General features: G+C 44.4%; 1 long non-coding RNA gene across 1 annotated transcript in view; it reads left to right on the forward strand.

Moving 5' to 3' along the window:
• The window catches only part of LOC138516995 (uncharacterized), a 132,159-nt gene that overhangs the window by 72,130 nt on the left and 34,070 nt on the right, over positions 1-25,959 (forward strand). The window contains exons 2-3 of the long non-coding RNA XR_011282339.1: positions 11,199-11,354; positions 14,597-14,671. This is a non-coding gene — a long non-coding RNA (uncharacterized lncRNA). The remainder of the gene's footprint in view (positions 1-11,198; positions 11,355-14,596; positions 14,672-25,959) is intronic.

Below are 25,959 nucleotides of genomic sequence, written 5' to 3' on the forward strand. Positions count from 1 at the left end.
CCACCAGGTAGTGATGTGGGAAACACAGATGCTGAGAGAGTTAAATGAAGTTTGGCAGGAGAATACATGCAACCACAAGCAAGCAATGTCCCAAGTCTCGGGTTTGCACTCGAGATCGTAGCGGTTCTGTGGGATACCCTGAGATAGAGCTGGACAGTTCACTGGATGGCACAGGATTACTTCCAAAGGGCTTCATTCGTTGGGTAAGCAGGGGGCACTGAGAGCAGTTTTTCTCACTACTCCAAAGGGGTGAAGCGCCTTGGCAGGCCTTCTTGTTCGAAGAAGAAAGCAGGGGTCTGATGGGACAGCAGAGGGCGATGGGTGCCAAAACCATCCAAAGCATCTCTGGTGGTCTCACAAGTCCGTTGCTTTGTGCAGATGGCTTGGCTCCTTCTGTAGTTTGGCAAGAACTCAGGTGATTGACCCGGAATGGATGCAGATCCCCTTCTCTTATCCAACATTAGCTTCTTGCCAAAATCAAGGACTTCCAATCGAAGACCTGCTCTCTTGCAGGCATTCCAGTCGTGGACCAATCACAGTCAATGGTGGTCTCAGTCATTCAGGCCCTCCAGACATCCTGACACCAGTAGTGTGGATTGGAACCAGACAGTCACAGCCCACTTCCTGGGAACACACACGTGACGGGCAGAAACCCGCGAAAGAGATCGTTTTTCGCTGGAGGCTGCATGCACAAATAAGTAAAACCCAGGTTATTTGACCGGGGTGAAGGCAAGGGACAAAAAGGTCATAGGACAGAACCTTGGCCATTTTTGTACCTGGCCACAGTCTTGAACCAAACACGGTAAAATCGGTTTGATTCAGTAAAAAGATGCATAACCCTATGAAACGTAACTGATGCCACCAGTTCATCCCAGGCACACTCGTACAATCACCAAAAAATCCTTCGAGGATGTCTAGGGCCATAAAACCAAAAGAGACTCCAGTGCACGGCACTGGAAGGTACACAGTGCACTGTTAAAAAGTTACTAAAAAATGGCAACATAGTCAAAGACTAAGGGAAACAAAGATTCCCAGTGCTGACAGTTTGAAGGACATTTCAGTTTCCCCATAACAAGTGAGGCAAAGGCCCAGGGGAGTTCAGATGAAGGCTGGGCTCCACTGGAAGAAGTCAGGTTAGGATAGCCAAACAAAATCAAAAAGTTTGGGGGTCCATAAATGGGGGGAAAATTGCACATAAATGAAATGTTTCCAGACACTCGCCCTTTACAGTCTAAGGACCGGGGGAACTAATCCACCTCTGGATGAGCTTCTTGTTCAGGTCGGTTAAACATTCTGGACCACCCATCAGCATTGCTATGTTGGACACCTGACCTATGCTCAATAGTGAAGTCAAAGCCTTGCAGGCTTATGGACCACTTAAGCAACTTTGGATTCTCCCCCTTCATGTTCATTAGCCACTTTAAGGGCTTATGGTCAGTTTGCAGAGTGAAGTGGGTCCCATAGAGGTATGGCCTCAGCTTCCTTAGGGCCCACACAATAGAGAAAAATTCTTTCTCTACTGTGGACCATCTGAGCTCTTGGTCTTTAAGCTGGCGACTAATAGAGCCAATAGGTTGTTCCTTACCCTTCTCATCTACTTGTGATAGTACAGCTCCTATCCCATTGTCAGAGGCATCTGTCTGCACAATGAAAGGTCTTTGGTAATCAGGCGCCCTGAGGACAGGGGCCTGGCACAAGGAGTCTTTTAAGACATGGAAGGCCTTCTAACAATCTTCAGTCCAAGTTACCTTCTTGGGTTTCTTTGGAGTAGTGAGAGCAGTCGCAGGGGCAGCTATGGTGCCATAGTCTGCTCTGGAATTTTGGCAGTACCCAGTGAGTCCTACGAAGGCTCTCACTTGGGTCTGTGTAGTGGGGGTAGGCCAGTCTTGTACTGCTTGTACATGGCTGCGTAGAGGCTGAATCCTCCCTCCACCAACTTCATGTCCAAGATAGACCAAAGATCCTTGTCCAATCTGGCGCATACTGGCCGTTATGGTCAAGTGGGCCTTGTGAAGAGCCTGCAACACAATCCTGAGGTGTTTCACATGATCCTCCCAGGTGGCACTGAAGACTGCTATATCGTCCAGATATGCTAAGCAGAATTCATCCATCCTATTTAGAACATGGTTCACATGCCTCTGAAAAGTGGCAGTTACATTTTTTAATCCAAAGGGCATTACCCTGAACTGGTATAGGCCCTCTGGAGTTGGAAATGCTGTCTTCTCCTTGGCATGCTCTGCTAGGGATATTTGCCAATAGCCAGCAGTGAGGTCAAATGTGCTGAAGTACTTGGAGGCACCCAAGTATAGAGGAGCAGCCGAATGCCTCTGCAGGAAGTCCCGCCCCCCCTACTACCTGTATATTGGGAGCCTGAAATCATGCCATGCTTGACAACAGCAGTTGTGACTATCCCGTAGAGAGTTCTTTAGAAAAGATATCCTCTGAGAAATCCCTATCAGAGACGCTAATCTAACGGAGCAGCGCCCCGAAGGAATATGAAAATTAGAGAAAGAGGAGCTGGTGACGTCACAAGAGACAAACGTGATGCCCTGAGAAGACTGGCAGAAGAAGAGAATACTTGAACCTTATGGAAATTAATGATGAAGTAAAGAATCAGGTAACCCTAAAGTGTGAAAAGAAGATTGCACGTGTGAAGAGCACTGCAGAAAATGCAAGTCATTCAATAACTGTTCATAAGCAGTAACGCAAGTAGATCGAGTAACCTTAGACGCTGGCTATAAGTAGTAAGTAGATTTCAGGCGGAGCCGCCACTGTATAGAAGCTGGACATCGGTGTCGCATATTTAATAAACTCAGACCCACGGAGAAAGAAGTATCGAAAGCTTTGTCACCGCAAAGTATTAGCCGGAGATCGTGCACTTGAATGATGAAGCTGTTTGGACCGGTATCAAAGTTGGAGAAAGCCAAGGCCGGTTATCTGTTCTCAAAGCAGCAAACGTGAGCAGCTGAAATGCTCCTTGTCAAGGTGCAAATAAAGAACGTCATATACAGAGCAAATAAAGAACACCATGCATGCCAAATTTTATTCAGTTAAGACATTTAATTATTGCAAAATGGACCAGATCGTGGTCTCCTGTCACGTGAGCCCAGGATGAAAATAGAGTTGGGCATTGAGTTCCGAAACTACGATAAGCGTGTGCTCACACTCCCTTATATTTCCAGAGACAAGGATTCTCTGTAAGGCCAAGTTCAAAGACAATTTTCATGGCAGAAGGCATGGGTGTGGGTGATGAGAAAAGTTGGGTTAATTGGGTGGGGAGGTAAAGTAAGGTCCACTGCCTAGCACTGGGTCTGGGTCTACGAGCTACTAAGTGCACTGAATGTTCCAGACTGGCACGAGTGTTGCAACCAATTGTAGAGGTTCATATAACAAAGGTCTTATAGTTTGAGAGCCAATGATGTACCGTGTATCTAATAATTGTCGAAGATGACTTGCACTAGAGGCAGGCTTAAGTCGTCCACCTTACAGTAGATGTCCAATCACAACCCAACCCCTTATAGAAGGTATACTTATATGTTCCCCTTGATCCGATCACAACCTTCCCTAGGTTTTTCTTAAATGGCACTTAGTATGATGTCACATATGATGAATTTCTGCTATAAAAGTATGATTTTTTATGAAATGCATTGAGAAAGGTCATTTGACATCCGTTGATGTCCGTTGTAACTCCTTGTTTTACACAATTGATAATGCAACAGAAGAAGAATATTTTGCCATCTTCCTGAGTTAGTTCCGTTATTTGCTATAAGATTTACTCTGCTTCCCATCCACCGCATGACACTTTACACAAAGGAGCATATGTCCACTTGGTGGCAGTGTCAGATGAATTACTCTGCTTCCCATCAACTGCATGACATGTTACCCAAACGATGACATGCTCATGTGGTAGCAGTGTCGGATGATTTCGATCCATCGACCGAGGTTTGCTCCAGTATTTTGGATGATCGGACATCCATCGGCATCTAGCCGGAAGATCACAGGGATTCCTGTGGAGAGCGGCCAAATAGAAAACTTGCAAGTAGAACTGAGACAGTGGGCAGGGTCCCTCTTTGGTGAAATCCCTATCTGGTTTCCAACAGGTGCTCTGCGGAGGGAAGGCGAAGTAGTCGGTTGGAGGAGGAGACGATTCCGAAGGCCTTGAATCAACTAACGGATGAATGGTGAGTAGACTAAGGGGAATGGCAAATTACAGGGACGGGGTTGTGATAAAGTTTAAGTAATGGCAAATAGATAGTAGCACCTAGAATCCTGGCTCAAGGGAGTCCAGGAGAAGTCATCTCACACTCTAGCGGGAATCAAATAGGCTACGTGTGAACAGGTTCACATAAGGAGATGAGTTAAACCCTGTACAGGGTATAAATTAGAGACAAAAGAAGAAGTGCGATCACAAAGTATTTTTACTGATGTATAGAGTCGACTAGTCTGTCTATGTATTATGTGTTGAGTAAAGGTGTCGAAAAAGGTGATAAAAGGTTGAGACAAAGTTAAAGGAGCTATAGTGACTAACTAGTGAAGTGGTTGGAACCAATGCAGAGATAGACAGATTTAATTGAAAAGATAGAGCTTTTTAGCAGTGATTGTTGGGGTGTGAACATATTTGTTGTTTTCGAATGCATTAAAAAAGGTGGTGAGAGTATTTCATTAAGTCTGGCAAGTATTGACAGTCAATTGAGACTCGTCACAATGGGAGACACTCCTCTGGTGCACTTATGTAAGACACTGACAAAGCATATGTCCAAGCTCAAACAGTATAGTGCGGAATGGGTGAAAGGTACGGCAGATAAGATGTTCATGCCATGGCCACAAGTGGGATCACTGTCAAAAGCAGTATTGCAACACTTGACCACATACTTGCACGCTTCATACACGGGGAAGAAATTAGAGAAAAGACTAGTGATCCTAGAGCTCTAAAAAATGTACCAGAAATAGAGGGAAGATCCGCCACCTGAGGAGTGGATGCTAGCCAGTGTAGGGAGGAAGCTGTCGATCCCTCTGCTCTTCTTACCTCATCTAAAGTGAAAGGCGCAAGTGCGGAAGAAGTAGGGTTGTATCCTTTAAAGGAACTGAAAGCAGCGGCAGGATACAGTAATCCGATATACGAACCGCCCACTTATAGCAGTGATGATAGTACAGAGGAGAATAAGTGAAAAGAGGAGATCTTTAGGATCATACAAGACAAGGAAGAGAAGAGTGAGCAATCGAATGTGTCAACAGAAATAGAAAGAGGGATTAAGAGATGGAAAGGAGAGAAAGTTAAAGCTGAGGAGGTAACGCTCCTGCAGAACAAATGGATGGGTGGACAGATATTTCTCAAGCTAGATGGGAAAAGCATTGAGTAGCTTAGGCAAAGAGAAGACAAGGATGAACAGGATAGAAAAGACAGAGAATGAAAAAAGAGATTGAAGGAAGACGAGCATAGAAGAAGGAGCAGGGAGCGGCAAGAACAGATGTATCAGGAGGAGCAACAAAACAAAGAAGAAAGGACAGAAGAGCAAAGAAAATATGATAATAGAGAACTATGGAACACATGGATGGAAGAGAGAAGAGGTGGAAGCGCAGCAATTAAGGGACAAAAGAAAACACAGATGAAAGAGAGGAAGAAGAAAGGAGGGCAGGAGTTAGAAAGAAAGAACAAAAGCAGGAGGAAGACAGAATCAGATGGGAGGCGAGAAAATAAAGGGAACTAGATGAAGAATTCGAATGAATAATGAGACAGAGGGATTCTGAGTCTAGCCTTATTCGAAAGGAGCCAGTAGGGCCAAGTCCAGCAATACGATAGGACAGAATAGAAGATTTGCTTCCGATAAAGGAAGCAATGTTAGGGACATCTAGAGTAGTATTAGAAGAGGAACACTTTGATATAGGAAGCATCAGGGATAGGATTGATAAGGACTATCAAGAATTAAAGGGAGGCAGCAACTATGTTAATCGAGAGAAAGGGGATGTGTCCCTGAAATTTCAATCACGAAACAAAGAACAAAATCCATTCAGCCTTGAGCACAGAGCATTGCCCTTAAGCAGACTGAACTTAGATAAGGGTAAAGGGATGAGAGTCACACTAGTTGGGGACTCGATATGTCAGACGAAGAAAGAGAATCTTTCCTTGGGGCAGAGGAAGGAAGCATATGTGCCCCGGAAGGAAGTCTGCAGATAGACAAAGAAGTAAAATGGTCAGATTTTGAACAAGCTAAGGATAGGATGCCAGATCCCATAGCATATGCAGAATGTCCCTGAGGACGATCATATAGAGAAAAGAGAGAAACACCACCATATATGAGCAGATTAAGATTGCTACCATCAAGGAGATGGTCAGGAACAATTGTCCCTGCTATGGATTGATTCACAATGGGAGCAGATTGCGAGTTGGGCGGTACGCAGTTTCCCTTACTGGAAAAAGCGGGAACAAGGCTGCAGTATATTCCATGGCCACAGATGGACAAGGATAACCTAAGGAGCAAGCTCGCGAGTTTGACGTCGGGCGCTGGGAAATGGATATACAAGTTAGAAAAAATGACAGGAAGAAATACACCGGCCATAGGGGACATTAAGGGTCTTTTGGCAGCTATTCTTGGGGCGAGAGCTGATGAAATATGGAGGAGAGCAGGATATGCAGATGTGACAGCACAAAACACAGCACATGATGGAGCACCGTTTAATAATTGCAGAGCAGATGTTTGGATGGCTCTCAGGGTCAGTACCTAATACATAGGATATGGGAGCAATTATGACACATAAGATGAAGGAATATGAAGACCCTATTGTTTAAATTCACGATATTCAAGAGCAGTGGCAACTTGAGACGAGGGAGCCGTGGGAAAAACGGTGGCATTATTTTACTACATTTTACTTCAAGGGTTGCCCGAGACAGTTCAGAGGCAGATGAAGAAATAGGTGGGAATCAAAGCCAAACCGTTGGCTGAGATACAGCTGATGATAGTGCATCACTGTCGGTTACTGCAAGAGAAGAATACGAAAAAAGATGAGGCCAGACAAATCGAGGAAGCCAAGTTAGTTCAGAAGACATTGTCAAAATATGCTATAGAAGGGGCATTATTGACAAGCAGAGAAGGATTGGGAGTGCAGAAAACAGTGGATGCATTGCAGGCGAGTAATCAGTGCCTGATGGACCAAGGCGGTTATGGGTTCGTGCCACGAGGCAGCGGTATAGGCTATAGAGGAAGGTGGGTTTCAGAATGCACAGAATCAGAACCAGATTTAAGGAGGATTTGACCAAGGGGCACATGTCATACAAGTACACCCAGTATGTTGGACTTTTGGGATGACAGGACACATTGGAGCCAAGGGAATGTGCAGGATGTACAATTCACAAGAGGGGCGACAGCTTATCCTCCACCATATAGCACACAAACTGAGGAAGGATTTGCCTAAGATCAGACAGTGTATCAGACATAAGCGCCGCAAATACAACATGCGCAGTAACCAGAGCAAATGCAAATGAATCCACACAAGGGCAGTCACAACAGGCCCATATGCAGACACAACAGTATGCAAACACGGGACAACTACTGACACCTAGAATAGGAGGTGCCACTGTGGTAGGAGGAAATCCTTTCACAGGAACGGGGATGAGCCTTTACCCACAATAGAACAGCTCACAGGGTGAACTGATGTGTTCAGTACTATCTGTGAGACCGGAACCCCAAAAGCAACCAAGGGTGGATGTGACAATAGGAGGCAAATCTTTTCCATGTCTAGTAGACACTGGGGCTATTCGTTCATATATACGAGAGGGAAAATATCCAGTGTCAGGAAATGGCATGAATGCTCAAGAGTTCCCTGGAGCTACAAGTCAAGTTCCTTTTACTGATGAATTACCAGACTCAATTGGAGAGTGTGACATGTCTGTTCCTTTGTTATATTCGTGACAGACACCAGTTAACATTTTGGGAAGAGATTTGATGACAAAACTTAACATGATGATTTCATTTACTGACCAAGGAATAGTGTGTTTACACTCCAGGAATATGCTACTTAAATGTGGGCAAATGTTTACTGGTGTTCACAAGGCAAGTGGAAATGCGAGGCATTCCAGTAGAGCCAGAGGTTTTCTTGCATGGCATGAGCATTCTATTGACATAGCTACCTGGATTATTGGGAAAAACTGTGAGGATACTTGACAAATTTTTGTTTAGAGCACAGATACCTATGGACGAAGGGGGAGGACAGACTATCAATATACAAATAGAAGCAGCCATAGTATGAAGGGAAATGGCGATGCTCGAAGGAACGGATGATGAGGTTAGTCCATGGAGGACAGTAATAGCTCTCCAAGAAGGGTACAGATTGACTGAAATCACTGATGCCGACATGTTTAGGGAAGACCAAACAGGCGATGAAGTGGTGTTCTTCATGAGCATCACATACAGGATAAGAATAGAGAAGAGGGAAGTCCCACAGCGAATGGCAATAATGCTACAGCATCCATCATTTTTTGAGGAAGACTTGGAAAAGGTGCCAAGTGTCCTTTGGACTACAGGCCCTTATGAGGTAGGTCTGTTAATTGGGATAGGGCAAGTCAAAATAAAGTTGAAGCCAGGGGCAATCTTTCTTCGAGCAAGACAGTACCTCAGGTATCGAGAGGCTGATGAGGGTATATTTAAGACCATTTCAGCACTGATGAATCAGGGCAATGTGGTGCCATGGGAATCATTGTGCAATACCACGGTGTATCCTATTAAAAAATCGAAGGGAGGGTCGTGGAGATTTATACAAGATATGAGACCGATTAATCAGATTGCAGATGCAGAGTTTGCTTTATTTCCCATTCCAGTGACAATATTTTGCAGTATCACAGTGGAAGCTCGATATTTCACGGTGATCGATTTGAAGAATGCATTTTTCTCTATCCCGCTGCACAAGGACTCACAAGACTTGGCTTCCTTTGCATTTCGCCAAACTCAACTGAAACATACTTGCTTGTCCCAGGGGTACTGTGAGTATCCATCAATCTTTAGAGTCCTACACAGTGGCGGCTGCTATGATAGGGCGGCCGGGCGCCGCCCCCTCTCAAAAAAAAAGAGAGAGGCTAAAAGAGATTCAATCAGAGAACTTCTCTGATTGAATATCTTTTAGCCTAGAAGATGCTGCTGTATTTCCTTTGCCAACAGCGCGGGGGCGATGTGGCAAGGAAATAATAGTCAGGCTGGCCCAGCAGCGGGGCGCGTCCCAATTTAGCATATTTTTTTTTATAGTAGAGTGCGTGGAGCTTGTAGCTCCACACACTCTACGTAGCCCCTTTAATTAGAAGCCTGGTGGGGTGCTTCAGGGGTGGCCCCGCCAGAATTAAAATGTGCGCAAACAGCGCACTTATATTCCCTCCCCTGCCATAGATACAGTAATGTCATTGGCTGGCAAACAGCCAATTACATTACTGTATCTATGTTTATGACTGGTGGCGCAGGGTGTGTGCGTGTGCCTGCGCCGCCTTCACACCCATCTCTTTCTTTCAGCCGAGCTGAGTCAACAACACACACGACGAGTGCTGCTGCACCAGGCCACCAGCGCGGTAAGTACCCCATTGTGTGTTGTGTTTAACTTTCTTCTCTGTTTGGGCCCGGGGACTCGGGAGTGTTACACTTACACTCCCCTCCCCGGGCCCAAACTATGTGGCCCGCCACGTGGCCCGCCACAGGCCCAGTCAACACTGAACGACGTGTAGGCCATGGGGCCTACACGTCGTTCAGTGTTGCTGCTGAGCTGACTGCCGTCAACTTGGGGCGAGCCGCCTTGGTGGTAGCAGGCTGCCCGCTACCACCAAGGCGGGGTCCGCCGGCTGGGCCTACTTTGTTAAGCCCCGGTCCGTGCCATGGCCCAAGGGCCTTGCCTTGGGCCACGCCGGACCAGTATGCATGGCCCAGGGCACTGGCAGGCAGGCGTGCGCTGGCGCTGCTAGACCCATACTGGGCAGCAGCAGCATCAGCGCACGTCTGCCTGCCAGTGCCCTGGGCCTTGCGTACTGGTCTGGCGTGGCCCAAGGCAAGGCCCTTGGGCCATGGCACGGACCAGGAGCAGCCGCGGCCGCGACCCTCCCGCATCATGCTAACTGTGCCATTTTATATTTTCGGCATTTTTCAACAAAAAATGCCGAAAATATAAAACGGCGCAAGTCACCAGTGAGAGCCCTGGCAGGAAGAGGGGTCTCTCCCTGTCAGGGCTCCCTGTGTAAATAATTATGCACCTCAAGGTTATGCACCCCCATGTCGTCTGTCTTTCCCAACCCTGCGCTTTACAACTCCTTCACCCTACTTAGCTGGCTGCCCTTTCTGCTTTTTACCATCTGGTTGATACCTTGCCTCCTGGGCTGTGCAATGTTGCACCTACTTGCAACCATGGATCTGACTTTTGCACCGCTTTCCTTAATTTCCCCCCTTCTCTGCCTTCTGTCCTCCACGTTCTTTTTTACCCCCTTGTCCCTCTTCTCTCTGATCTACAACATGTTCTCTGACTTGCTCCTTCTTGCTTATCTGCACCTCTGGTATTTAACTGTCAGCCTGTGCTGCTTCCTCTTGCTGTTTAACCACCTCCCCCTTTGACCTCGGCTCACTGCCTTGTGTTGTGCTTGATCTGTCTACCTTCACCCCTTCATCCCTTGTTGTGGTCAGGCACAGCTGTAGCACAGCTACACTTGCCAGGCACAGCTTTAACAGAATTAACCACCCTTTGTTGTAGAAGCAGAAACATGGTGCAAGTTCCTGGGCATCATGATCTAATAGCAGTGCCTGGCAGAAGCTTACACCGTATGTACAAGGCCAAAATGTTGGCTTTGTCAATGCTTGTGTTTGAACAGGATCTCAGTGGCTTTGCCAATGCTGTTTTTAACAGGACTTCAGCGAAGGACACACAGAGTGCTTATAAATCGGGTGCCTGAAGGGCTGCAGCAAATTAATTTTGTAATGTGAGCTCCGCAAAGTGCACTTTGAAAGCCCCAGAATGAAAACATTACAAAAATGTATATATTGCAGCGTTATACAACTGATGACTGGCACATGGTGGTAGTTGCTGGTACTTTCTTTTAACATTGTACTAATGATTATTCTGGTGCAGCTTCAATGTTACAAGCAGTTAACTCTCTCTCCTTCATGTGTGAAAACCATTTTAATACTGCTCCGAGCCTATGTTGCCCTTTCTCAGATCAGTCTCTCGCTTTCTCTTTACAGACCTTCAGCAACACCTTACATGAACAAATCCAACCAGTCCTGGGCAATTGTGCAACTAAAAACATCGGACTTCAACCTCCACAGTGCACCTTCCGGGATTTGGATTTCCCATAGCCTGCGAAGGAGTTCATTGCAGTGACCATTCACCAGATCGAGGTGAACTAGCATGAGTCTTTTGTAGGCTTTGGTGCACAGGGCACTCCAACTCTGTTTGTGTTCATCTGTAGTAAAGAAGGCACACAGCTATCTTGTTTACATTTTTTTTTTAAAAGAAGCCCATGTTTGTGGGGATGAATGAAGTGGGGGAAAATCTGATGAACAGTACAGACTACAGATACAGAATGGCATCTATGACTAGCTGAGAGGGTGGCATGTGAAAATGGAAAGTCATACATATAATGCAAAAAAGGCCTGCTTACAGTTCAACGGAAGCAAACCTGTCCATTTGGAAACTGTTTTTCGAAGGTTAGGATTGGGTGGTGGTTCCCACTTACCTCATGATGTCCTGGTATCGTCCAGTTGAATGGTATACAGTAATTTGTTTTACTGCTGTAAAATCCCAGTCTTTAAAACATCAGAATACCTTCTTTCTAATCTTCACCATTGCTCCCACAGTGCTTGGGAGGGGTTGGGGTTGTGTGATGCAGTCAGAAAATTCTCCCTACATTCGAAACAATATTTTTTTAAGAACAGTATTAACAGAACAAACTTGCCTCATTTCTTCCATAAGTACTCATTTGCCAAACAAGCCGCAATACGTACTGTGTGGCTGGTGTCACATTTACTAATGGGCATGTGGGTTAACGCATGCATAGATAACATCAGCAATTATACTCAACTGTACCGGTCGATGATAAGTACAGCAGAGTTGTGTATAATTGCAGACGCTATCTGTGTCTAGTACCGACTAATTATACTAATGTGTTATTGAAGAGCAGACCTAACAATGACTACATGATCCCATCTAAATATACATGTACGTAATCATTTTGCTTATTAACAGGTGTCACTGTTGCCGAAAATGAATTCAGTGGACCAATTACTCTCAAAACCATTTTCCAGACTCGCACACAGTGAAAAACTGGAGGTGAAAAGACTAGGGCCTGATCGGCCAGATGTAAAAATTGAACAGTCCACAAAAGATAGGGGAAAGGCTTACACATGCACATTTTCCATGGTGTGGTATGAAAAGAAGACATGGCTCACTGGTAGCATTGCTAAGCGGTCTTTGTTCTGCTTCCCTTGCCTGCTGTTTGGAGGTGAAACGGCCTGGACAAAAACCGGAGTCACTGACTTAAATAATTTGTCAGAAAAAAGCAAGAGACATGAATCGTGCAAATCTCATATTGAGAATATATTACAGCTGCGCATGTTGGGAAGTGTAAACATTGCAGCACAGTTGGATGATGCCTATCGCCGGAGCGTGATGAGGCCTAATGAGGATGTGGATACAAACAGATACATCTTGTCAAAGTTAATAGACTGTGTGCATTTTTGTGGTGCGTTTGAATTGGCTTTACGTGGCCATGATGAAACTGAAGACACTTTAAATCCGGGTGTATTTAGAGGCCTGGTGGATTTTGTATCCAGCATAGACAGTGCAATGGAACTACACTTAAAAAATGCAACAGTATTCAAGGGCACTTCAAAAACAGTTCAGAATGAACTGCTGGACTGCGTTCTCACGGTCACCAGAGAGATCATTGTAGAGCAGTTAAAATGCACAGATTATGTGGCTATTCAGGCAGACGATACAACTGATGTTTCCACTAAGACTCAGTCTGTGCTAGTCTATAGCTACATTGATGAACGATATAGAATTGTTGAAAGGTTTTATGGATTCTCTCATCTGAAAGACTCTAGTACGCTTACCATTGCTACTGCCATAATGGAAAAATTGGACAAAGTATTCCTAGAAAATTGCCACAAAAAAAAGTTATTGCGCAAACATATGATGGTGCGAGTGTAATGAGGGGGGTGTCTGGTGGTGTCCAAAAGAAAGTAGCTGAAGTGTATCCCAATGCCCATTATGAACATTGCTATGCACACCAGCTTAACCTCATCATTGAACAGGCTGTTTCAAAAATCTCAGAAGCTCGAGTTTTCTTTTGTGATATTTCTGGCTTCTGTACATTTTTTTCTCGTTCTCCAAAAAGAACCGCAGTTCTAGATGAGGCATCACATCACAGACTTCCAAAACCATCTCGCACTCACTGGAGCTACCATATTCGGGTAGTGGAAGCCATATATCAGCACAGAGAAGCACTCCGTACATGCTTTGAGCTCATTATTGAAAGACGGACTGATTTTGAGGGGGTTACTGTGCGTGAGGCTCAGGGATTCATTCAAACTCTGAAAGAGAAGGAGTTCCTTTTCTTCCTTTTTTTGTTCAATGACATAATGCCCCATGTCGACATTCTATATAACCAGCTTCAGAAGCAAGACATTGACTCTGTGTATGTGCAGAAAGCTACTGCAACTTTTATCAAGTGCATTGGCAGAGTACGTGAAAGCACTGACAATCTGGAAGCTAAACTTTCATCAGAGGCAACTTTTTCAGGTCGCAATGTAAATATGAACACTTTGAATCGTTTGGCTAAAGTAGTATGTGATATTATAGTTACACAAGCCCAAGATCGCTTTGCATTTACTAACCACTTGGAGGGGGCCAAATTGTTGCAGAGTGACTTTTTTCAAACACATGGACAGTCTTTTCCCAATGATGCACTGAATGCAACTGTCCAAGCGTACCCCATGTTAAACAAGGAAGGACTGCACACTGAGCTTTCAATTGTTTATGAGAGACCAGAATTCTGTAGTTCAAGTGGGGCAATTTCTTTATTAAAATTGTTCATTGAAAACAATCTCGAAAAAGCATTTAGTGAGACAATGCAGTTATTAAAAATTCTGATTACTACACCCATGACAACAGCTGAGTCTGAGCGTTGTTTCTCCACCCTGAAGCGAATTAAAACATTCTTGAGAAACACAATGACTGAGGATCGTCAGAATGCTTTGGCCATTCTGTCCATGGAAACAGAACTAATTCAAGAGATCCCTGCCTTCAATACACGGACTATTGATAAATTTGCCTCTCTGAAAAATAGACGTGCACAATTTGTGTACAAACTTTCAAAATGATTGACCAGTGAATGTTCTGTTACAAACAAGCTATTTGCAGTTATTTTGTGGGTTACCTTGAATTCTTTGTTTCAATGGCCTTACATGTTAGGATTTTGTGTAAGGTTGTAGTGATCTATTTGACAGAACAGTGAGAAATGTGAAGTATGTTTTGATGTTATGGTTGTTGGTTGATTATAAAGCACTCAACATAATAAACTTAGTAAACTATTTCTGTTGCATTTTTCTCCATGCAATATCTATGTGCTATTTCTGAGACCTGTGCATTCCACGTGTTGCAACTTTGAGCAACTGAAGCAATGGCAACTCAGCGAGGCAGACAGCCATTAGAGGTAGGACAAATGTCACATTAATTAAGTGGTTAAAAACGAAAGTAATATTTTAGCTTTGTTTCCCCCTTTCAGAAAATGCCTAAAATCCCACCTTAGTAAGAGGATGAACGCATGTGAATGCCAGTAACAGCATGACAAACATATGTTTCCATCATTACTGACTATATAATGAATTTCTTTATGCATACACCATAGTACCAGCTATTCTCAATACAAGCTGCTGTAAAATACACCATCACACTTGCACACGTAAGAATAGTGTACCACCATTAATATGGAAAACCTAATGCTTTTTTCATATTTCGGTATTTTGGACAGTAAATTGCACATTTTGTAGGCCACTTTTCCCAAAATTTCGCGGGGGGTAATCCCCCCCGCGCCCCTTTTTGGGGGGGGGGTGGGCTAGGGTGCTGCGCGCGCTCGCTCCTAAATTCGCCCTGGAAAATGTACGCCCCACCAGCTTTCAAACTCACCAGCCGCCTCTGGTCCTACAGATGGACACAGACAATGTTGATCTTTAGAATGTGGTAATACAGTACATAAATGACATTTTAATCTGTAGCACGACAGAAGATGAATGCAGACATCACTCGATTCAGTCGATGACTATCCTAGTAGACAAGGGATACAAGGTAGACAATGAGAAACTGCTGTACTGTCAGGAAGAGGTGTTGTACATAGGGCAGTTGATTTCACATGAAGGAAAGAAGGTGACACCTGAAAGGGCTTAGGGGATTATGAAAACCGCAAAGCCAGAAACAGTAAAACCAATGCAACAGTTTTTGGGGCTATGTAATTATGTACGAGCCTGGGTCTTTGACTACAGTTCGCACACGAGACCTCTTTTGCAAGCATTAAAGAAGGCACAAGTGAACAAAGTAAAAATAGAATGGACTGAGGAAATGGAGGAAGGGTTTGCAGAGTTGAAAAAAGCTATTTGCACAGCCCGCTTTTTGGGAATCTCCAATTATGCAGAGGAGTTTTACTTATTCTCGCACACGAATTGGACAGTTATGACGGCAGTCCTTACACAGAGAACTACATTGGGGTACAAGCCTCTAGCATATTATAGTGGGATTCTGGACCCAGTTATGAAAGGACACTTTCGCGAACAGTCTACAAGTATTGTCATGGGCTGCTCTATGACTTTCTCCGTGGAGCATGCTCTGTTTGCCAATTTAGAGAAACCCAAAGGCACATTGACATCCCAAAGAGCTTCCGCTTATGAAGTAATGATTTCGAACCCAGCAATGAAAATTGTCAGATGTAAAATAGTCAATCCTGCCACGTTTATTGCTGAACCCATAGCAGAGGGTGATCAAGTACATGATTGTGCTAATTATGTTGAATTCTATGACGATATACCTTGTGTGAAAGAAAATGCTTTAGCGGGAGGGGAAGTTCTCTTCATTGATGGTTCTTCGAAAATTGATCAAACTAGAGGGGAAAGACACTGTGGCGCAGCTGTAGTGAGGCATAGACTGAATGTTGAATTTGAAGTAGTAGCAAGTGCAAGTCTACCGTCTCACTTTTCAGCGCACGCAGCAGAATTGGTAGCGCTTATTGTCGCACTTGAGAATCGTGAATGGCATGAAGTGATAGTGTACAGTGACTCCGCCTATGCAACGTCAACTGTACATGCAGGGCTAGTACACTGGAAAAGGAGGGGCTTCTTCCGTGCGTACGACACTCCAGTGCAACACGCATCCTTATTAGACAGGCTTATTAAGGCACTGCAACTCCCAGTAGCCATAGCAGTCATTAAAAGCACAGTGCATACTAAGCAAACCATTTTTATCTCTTGCGGAAACAAAGCCGCAGACAAAGAAGCCAAAAGGGTTGCATATTCCCCAGATATTTTAAGTTTTGATACGCCAAATGTCAAAGAGAAAGTAGTCACAGTTATGGTAATGCAAGAAGGGTTTAATAGATTACCGATGACCCAATTAATGGAGATTCAAGGAAGTGCACCACAGGAAGAGCAGGAACTATGGAAACGAAGGGGGTGTTCTTTATCCCCCACAGAAGCACTATGGTGACAAGACAGCACTGGGAAACCGGTGATGCCAGTAGCATTACTAAAGATACTGCTTGAACAGCTGCATTACCCCGCGCATATATCTAGGGAGAGTCTTGCTGCAACGATTGCAGGAGACTGGTTCATTCCAAATTTGTTAGAACATGTTGTATTCTTTGTAGTGAATTGCATCGTGTGTCAAAAGGTTACAGCTGGGAATACACTAAGAATGATTAGAGGAGTAATACTGCGAGCGAATGGTCCTTTTCAGCATTTACCTATTGACTATGTTGATATGCGGCAGGTGTGTAATGGATACTGGTATCTGATAGTGGTGTTGTTTCCTTTCTCTAGGTGGATCGAGGCAAGTCCGTGTACACACCCTGATGCTACTTGCACAGTGAAAATCTAGTATGCAGAGTTTTCCCGAGATGTGGTGTGTGTGAAGTGCTGAGATCCGATAATGGCCACATTTTGTTAATGAAGTATTTGAACAGATAGGGCTTTAATTGAATATTAAACATACGTTTTCTTCTGCTTCTCACCCGCAAGCAAATGGGATATGCTATACTGCCTACACTTAGCTTTATATGCCGTATGGAATCAGCCTTGTTCAGACCATCACCTCACTCCCCACGCACGTGTGACAGGGCGGCGAATGAGAATGCCTCTTATACCTCCATCGAGGAGTAGAAGTGATGCCCAGAGTACAGCAAAATTGTTAGGACATGAATTAAATGACTATTTGACATGTATGACCTCCAGCATCTCTCTCATTTCAGATCAACTCAAGCATCAGGAGGTCAGGCTCAGAACATAGATGAAGACAATCCAACAACCGGATCATGTGAACTTTTATCAGCACCTAAACTGTTTATTGGCGGCAGCATTCTGATAAAGAATTTTACCTGAAAGTGGCACGAGCCATGGTTCCATGGTCCCTTTATCGTTGAAAATATAACCCCCTCAGCAGTAAAAGTCAGAAGCAGATGAGCTTGGATTCACTTGAATGACGTAAAATTGTATCATGGCAAGACAGCCTCTCCTTCTGGTGCCAATTCAGATGCAAGATAAGAAGAAGAATTTCGGCGTGTGCAGACTCGATCAATGACGAAGAAGAAGGACGATGCAACTGCTAGCTGTTAAATACAAATTTTGCATTTGGATTAGAGCTCAATTGGACACTCCTTATAGATATTATAGCAGGAGTGCAAACCCTCGCTGAGAGCTTTAGGAATCTTTTGAAAAATGAACTTTAGAATTACATTGATGAATCAAAGTTATGCCTAAACAACAGTTTCTAATTCTCAACTAGAAATGTGCACAGTATCCAGACTCATTTCTTGATACACATTTGTTTTAAACAGTTAACCTCTATGGTCCTAAAAGCTAGCGATGAGCATAGACTTATACTTGCTGTTTTTGTGTTTAACCTTCAGGCTTATCCTGCTCCTGTCAGAAGAGATGTTGATATTCACACTTTTTTACAGGGTGCTAAAAATGGCCCTGTAATCAGAAAGCTTCTTATTGCTATCATCAAAGAGATATTGCAATTACAGGTGTAAAAGAATGTTCTTATGATTATAGTAGAAATGAGACATGCAGAAGTTAGCACGATTCTAGAAGGAGAACGTGTACAGCCAGCCCCAGGATAGCGCAACAGATGTTTGTCAATGTTCTCATGCATAGTGTATGCTTGCACAATTACTCTTTTGGTCTTTCTGCTTCTCCTGTTCCACACTCTCTATTATACTAATCCTGATAAGGCAGATGTCCATATGGTTTTCCCCACTATGAAAACCACTTTTGATTCACTCCGTGGGCAGTACACAAACCTTGCGTATGGGAGATACAGGAGAAATGCATAGGAAAATAATGAGGGGATAAACACATACCTAGACAATGCAGTACATTTGAGTAATAACATGTGGTACCAGCACATGAGAAAGGTGGGAGAAAAAACAATTAAGGAGAGTTGCTACGTGTGTTCTCTAATACCTTATGCTTTGGGAGTCTCTAAAATATTCATAGCCTCAGAAGTATCAGTGAAAAAATGCATTGCCTGACACATCTCGTACTGACAAGAGGACAGTTACAAGGCAGAACAGCATCCATAGTGTGGATGAATAAAGCAACATATCAAAGAGAAGACAATTATGTGCAAGATTAAAAGACAGGAGAGAAGTCAGAAAAAAGGCATCAAATAATAAAATGTGAACAGCCTGGAACAAATGGAGCAGGAATCAAGATTGAAGAAAACAAGATTCTGCAATGCAAAGATAAGTTTGGGAAGGAAATACAAGAATGCTGGGAAAGAGGTGAACTACAAATCAAAGGAACAGTGCTTACTAACAGAGGATGGGCTGATGGACTGGTTGTGTGCAAGGCAACAGCATTAACAGGACAGTGGGAAGAAGTCGTGGCAAATGCAGAAAAAGAATGCAAGGATCAATGGCAGAAAATTGCAAGATTGTTGACATGGGTCGACGATAAAGGAGGACCGTTGCAGATACTACCCCGGAAGAATCCATCCTTATGTTTCAGAAATAATGGTATGGGGAAAGTTGTAGAGAATCGCCAGTGTGGCCGAATTTTTGATGTACCAGACATGAAGGAAGGAACAGCAGTCCTCATGGAGCATTATTGGGCTTGTGGGTCCAGAGCCTACATGAAGCTGCCCAAGGACTGGGGAGGGACATGGATGGGAGCTTCTTCAGGCAATCAACACCACCATAAAATGATTCAATTCTATTAAGGAAGAATTGAGGGCCATAAGACCGATGACCCTCCAGAAGAGAGTTGTCCTTGAAATGATTACTGCAATGGAAGGAGGAGTTTGCGCAAAAGTCGTGCCATCATGTTGCACATTCATACCTTCTCACAATGACGAGAATGGCACCTTGATGGAGGCCATAACGGTGTTGACAGACCTGCATAACAAGATGGAAGATGAGACAGAGGATATTGCAGATGACAGTTGGTTTGCATCTTTCTTCTCATGGGTTCCACAGTGGATGGCAAACATCTTCAAGCTCCTTGGAGCAGTATTAGTGATGGCGATGTTCAGATTCTGCGCGATCAGGATAATAATTAAACAGTGCAAGAAGGCAGCAAAGAAAGCAGTTGGAATGAAGATCATGATCAATGTCGAATCAGGGTTTGGACCCAAGGAGATCGAGTAACCTTAGACGCTGGCTATAAGTAGTAAGTAGATTGTAGGCGGAGCCGCCAATGTATAGAAGCTGGACATCACATAATTAATAAACTCAGACCCATGGAGAAAGAAGGATCGAAAGCTGTGACACAGCAAAGAATTAGCCGGAGATTGTGGACTTGAATGATAAAGCTGTTTGGCCTAGTATCAAAGTTGGAGCAAGCCATGGCTGGTTATATATTCTCAAAGCAGCAAACATGAGAATCTGAAATGCTGCTTGTCAAGGTGCAAAGAAAGAACACCATGCATGCCAAGTTTCATTCAGTTAAGACATTTAATTATTGAAAAAATGACCAGATCATGGTCGCCTGTCACGTGAGCTCAGGATGAAAATAGAGTTGGGCATTGAGTTCCGAAACAACGATAAGCACATGTTCACACTCCCTTATATTCCGAGAGACAAGGATACTCTGCAAGGCCAAGTTCAAGGACAATCTTCATGGCAGAAGGCATGGGTGATGAGTGACGTTGGGCTAATTGGGTGGGGAGGTAAAGTCATGTCCACATCCTAGCACATGGGTCTGGGCTTACATGCTACTAAGTGCACTGAATGTTCCAGAATGGCATGAGCATGCCAACCAATTGTAGAGGGTCATATAACAAAGGGCATTATAGTTTGAGAGCCAATGATGTACCGCATATCTAATAATTGTTGAAGATGACTTGCACTAGAGGCAGGCTTAAATTGTCCACCTGACAGTAGATGTCCAATCACAATCCAACCCCTTAGAGAAGGTATACTTAGATGCTCCCCTTGATCCTATCACAACCCCCCATAGGTTTTTCTTATTTTCCACGTAGTATGATGTCACGTATGACGAATTATTGCTATAAAAGTATGATTTCTTATGAAAATGCTTCGAGAGAGCTCATGCGACATCCGTTGATGTCCATTGTAACTCCCTGTTTTAGACAATTGATGATAAAACAGAAGAAGAATATTTTGCCATCTTCCTGAGTTGGTTCTGTTATTTGGTATAAGAGTTACTCTGCTTCCCATGCACTGCATGGCAGGTTACCCAAAGGACCATATGTTCACTACTACCCCTACTACCTGTATGTCGGGAGCCTGAAATCATGCCATGTTTAACACCAGCGGTTTTGACTATCCAGCCGAGAATCTTCGAGAAAAGATATCCAATGAGAAAACCCTATCAGATTTATTCCTGAAGAGACGATAATCTAATGGAGGAGCGCCCCAAAGAAATATGAAAATGAGAGAAAGAGGAGCCGGTGATGTCACAAAAGAAGAATGTGACATTCTGAGAAGACTGGCAGAAGAAGAGAATACTTGGACCTTATGGAAATTAATGACTAAGTAAAGAATCAAGTAACATTGAAGAGTGAAAAGAAGATTGCACCTGTGAAGAGCACTGGAGAAAATGCAAACCATTCAATAACTGTACAGAAGCAGTAACGCAATTAGATCGAGTAACCTTAGACGCTGGCTATAAGTAGTAAGTAGATTGCAGGCGGAGCCGCCAATGTATAGAAACTGGACATCGCATAATTAATAAACTCAGACCCGTGGAGAAAGAAGGATCGAAAGCTGTGACACAGCAAAGATTTAGCCGGAGATTGTGGACTTGAATGATAAAGCTGTTTGGGCTGGTGTCAAAGTTGGAGCAAGCCATGGCTGGTTATATATTCTCAAAGCAGCAAACATGAGAATCTGAAATGCTGCTTGTCAAGGTGCAAAGAAAGAACACCATGCATGGCAAGTTTCATTCAGTTAAGACATTTAATTATTGAAAAATTGACCAGATCATGGTCTCCTGTCACGTGAGCCCGGGATGAAAATAGAGTTGGGCATTGAGTTCCGAAACAACGATAAGCACATGTTCACACTCCCTTATATTCCGAGAGACAAGGATACTCTGCAAGGCCAAGTTCAAAGACAATCTTCATGGCAGAAGGCATGGGTGATGAGAGACGTTGGGCTAATTGGGTGGGGAGGTAAAGTCATGTCCACATCCTAGCACATGGGTCTGGGCTTACATGCTACCAAGTGCACTGAATGTTCCAGAATGGCATGAGCATGCCAACCAATTGTAGAGGGTCATATAACAAACGGCCTTATAGTTTGAGAGCCAATGATGTACTGCATATCTAATAATTGTTGAAGATGACTTGCACTAGAGGCAGGCTTAAATTGTCCACCTGACAGTAGATGTCCAATCACAATCCAACCCCTTAGAGAAGGTATACTTAGATGCTCCCCTTGATCCTATCACAACCCCCCATAGGTTTTTCTTATTTTCCACGTAGTATGATGTCACGTATGACGAATTATTGCTATAAAAGTATGATTTCTTATGAAATGCTTCGAGAGAGCTCATGCGACATCCGTTGATGTCCATTGTAACTCCCTGTTTTAGACAATTGATGATAAAACAGAAGAAGAATATTTTGCCATCTTCCTGAGTTGGTTCTGTTATTTGGTATAAGAGTTACTCTGCTTCGCATGCACTGCATGACAGGTTACCCAAAGGACCATATGTTCACAAGGTATCCACCAGTTCATCAGTTCTTGATAGGGGGTGAGCATCTGTCTTGGTGACAGCATTCAGAACTCTGTAATCCACACAGAACGGAGTTCGGAGGTACTAGCATTTGGCACTAAGACCACTGGACTGGACCATGGACTAATGGAAGGCTCTATCACTCACAGATCCAACATTCTGTTGACCTCAGCCTTGATGTGGGATCTCACTTCATCAGACATTCTGTATCTCCTACTTTTGGTAGGTACACTATCTGCAGTGTCAATCTCATGTTTGCTCCAAGGTGTCAAACCTGGAGTCAGTGAGAACAAGGAGGAGAACTGCCTCAGCGAGTTTCCTACTTCCCCTTGTTGGTCAGAAGGTAGGTTAGGGGCCACTTGGACATCCTCACTGGAGCCATCTGAAGGACAATTCTTGAATAGGTCAGGGAGAGGTTCTGATTCCTCCTCTTTGATATCTAATGCCAGTAGCAGTGCAACTATTTCAACCCTAGGGATGAAAGCCTTCAGTCTATTTATGTGAAGCACTTTTGGGGCCTGTCCTGGCCTTCTAAGGTCCACCAAATAGTTGAACTCACCCAGCTGTTCTACAACTGTGTAAGGGCCTGGCCATTTATCCTGTAGGGCACAAGGCCTTATAGGGTTCAGGATCAGGACTTTTTGACCTGGGGTAAAGTGCACAAGTGAAGCATTCTGGTCATGCCAATGTTTTACCGATGCCTGACCAACATGCAACGTATCACTGGCCTGAGCCATCAGGAGGACCATTCTCTTTCTTAAACCCAGCATACGGTCCACTACATTGGTAGTGAGAGGAGACGTGGGGAACTCCCACCCTTCCTTGACTATGACCAGTGGTCCAGTTACAGGGTGACCAAAAAGAAGCTCAAAGGGGCTGAAGCCAACCCCCTCTTGAGGTACCTCTCTGTATGCAAAAAAGTAAGCATGGCAACAGGATATCCCATTTTCTCTTTTGGGGTTCTTCCAGAGCCCCAATCATGCTTTTGAGAGTTCTATTAATCCTCTCAACTAAGCCATTTGTTTGTGGATGATACGCCGATGAAAATGTATAAGTGACCCCACACTCCTTCCACATGGCTTGCATATACTTGGACATGAAGTTGATGCCTCTGTCAGACACAACTTCTTTAGGAAGCCAACCCTAGTAAATAAGCCATGTAAAGCTTTAGCAACTGACTTGGCAGTCACTATCTCCAATGGCATGGCTTCAGGATAGCTGGTGGCATGGTCAACAAGCACCAAGATAAACCTATTGCCAGAGGATGTCTGAGGGACAAGGGACCACCAATGTCAATCTCTACCCTTTCAAAGAGCACTCCCACAACAGAGAGTGACACCAATGGAGCCTGGATTATTGAACTACTTTTTCCAGAGATATCGCAAGTGGCACAACTCCTGCAATGGCTTTCTACTTGCACCACCATCTTGGGCCAGTAGTAGTGCATGGATAATCTTTGCTTGACCAGCGAGCGGGACTTCATGCACCAGTTGCAGGAGGAAGGTTCTGACTTGAAGGGGGATCACCAACCGCCTATGGTCTCCATCAGTAGACTCTGTGGGCTCACTCTACAGGAGCCCACATTCCCAATTAATCCTATGCTTCCCAGGAGGTTCACCCTCAAGGTGGGAGCAGGCCTGTCTCCTTAGGCTTTCCGAAGATGGGAACTCACGTTGGCCCTTACTGAACTTTTCCCCATCAGGACCACCTTCAACCAATAAACTTTGGAGTTCAGGATTCTCATGTGGGTTTAGTATTTCAGGCAGCGCTTCTTCCTTGTCAGGAACAGGTGCTTGGACAACTACCTCCACCTCAGCAGTAGGTGAGTTTGGGGGAATATTTTCTTTGCCACTTTGGCTTTGGCTCAGCCTTGGACTTGGCCAGGGCAGCTCTTGTTTGTGACCTGGTACATGGTTTCTCTGCTCTGTCTCCCACAAGACCTATGTCTCTGATGTCATTAGCCAGCAGGACCTTTCCAGGGACCTGACTCTGTATGCTCACAGGAATCCTCACTAATGTACCATTGATAGTTAGATTTACAGGCATTACTGGTAACTTGAGAGGGGGGGCATCAGATAACTTGGTGGACATCAGAGGAGCTCTGGCAAGCTCCTCCTGGTTGACCAGTGTGGTATCCACCACAGTTCTGCTGGCTCCACTATCCCCAAGGGCAGGCGTGTCTACTCCATTAATCAGCACACTGTCTTGAAAGTAGTGCTTAGTGTTGTCAGACATCCTAGCATAAGCATCTGAACCCCCTGGCTCCCAGGAACCCAGGGAACCTAAGACTACCTCAGATTCTATCCCACTGGGGAAGGAGTCTGAGGAGAAGGATGCCCCTGTGATAATGCCTTCCTCCTCATAGGAGGGGAAGGCCAGACTCACAGAGTGGACCCCCAAGGTTTTGACCTTACATCTGGGGTCACCCTTCACATGGTCACTTGCACCACAAGCCACACAAGATTCACTGTGTCTGTGTACATAGGGAGGCTTACTGTAACCTGAGCTATGTTTGGGAAGGTTACTCCCACTACTCGGACTGTTCTCAGGTGACTTAACCTTTTTAGACTTTTTGTGGTCCTGCTGAGAGGATGATTTTTAAGATCCTCCACCCTCCTTATCTTTGTGCTTTTTCCCCGTCTCCTGCTTACCAGAAGCAGGCTTGTCCTTATGGGACACTCTGTATGACACCCATAAATCTGCTGCAATGGCTCACTTCTTGGGCTCTATCTCCTTAGAGTCAGCCAAGTGCCGCATAAGTTCAAGGGAACAAGAAGCCAAAATATGTTCAAGCATGACTAAATATATCATACCCTCAAAGGTGGTGACGTTGAAACCTTCCACCAACCAGTCAAGTTTTTAAAATAATCAGCAACATAAGAAACCCAAGTATTACCTTCTTCTTTCTTGTATTCTCTGTAACATTTCAAAATATTGGGCAGGAGTTCTTCCTTAACCTTAAAACCAGAGTGTTCTTCAATTTTGCAAAGTCTTTTGTTTCAGCCTTTGACATATCCGTAATAAAACTGCAGCCAGAATGGGGGTAGTCGACTGAGCAACCATGCAATCTTATCAGATTCCGCAACCTCGCATATCTCACATGCATACCCAAATGCAGTCAACCAGTCCATAATGTCATTCTTGTCATCATATACTCTAAGCAGATCTTTTGGAAATTTTGGATGAGAGGAGGGGCCAGACCCATTACCAGACCCTCTAGTGGAACCATTGGTGCCTTGCAATCTAGCAAGCTCCAAATGGTGCTCTCTGTCCTTCGGCTTTTCTGACCTTTCCAGATCCAGCTTAGCCATGCAGAATTCAAGCTCCTTCTGCTTAAACAGCAGCTCTTGCTTCTTGAATTCCAGCATGGCTTCAGCCCCAGAGCCGGTCAGTGAAACAGAGGACACATCTTTATCATCATCATCATCAGTATCACTAGTCAATACATAATTGGTACTTCGGATAGCCACAGTACCTGCTGCACTATCATAGGAGGGCAAAGCCAGAATCCACATTTCCTGGCAATCTGTGATCC

The sequence above is a fragment of the Ambystoma mexicanum genome, chromosome 6q (assembly GCF_040938575.1).
Source record: "Ambystoma mexicanum isolate Mex_15411 chromosome 6q, UKY_AmexF1_1, whole genome shotgun sequence".
Classification (NCBI taxonomy): Eukaryota; Metazoa; Chordata; class Amphibia; order Caudata; family Ambystomatidae; genus Ambystoma; species Ambystoma mexicanum.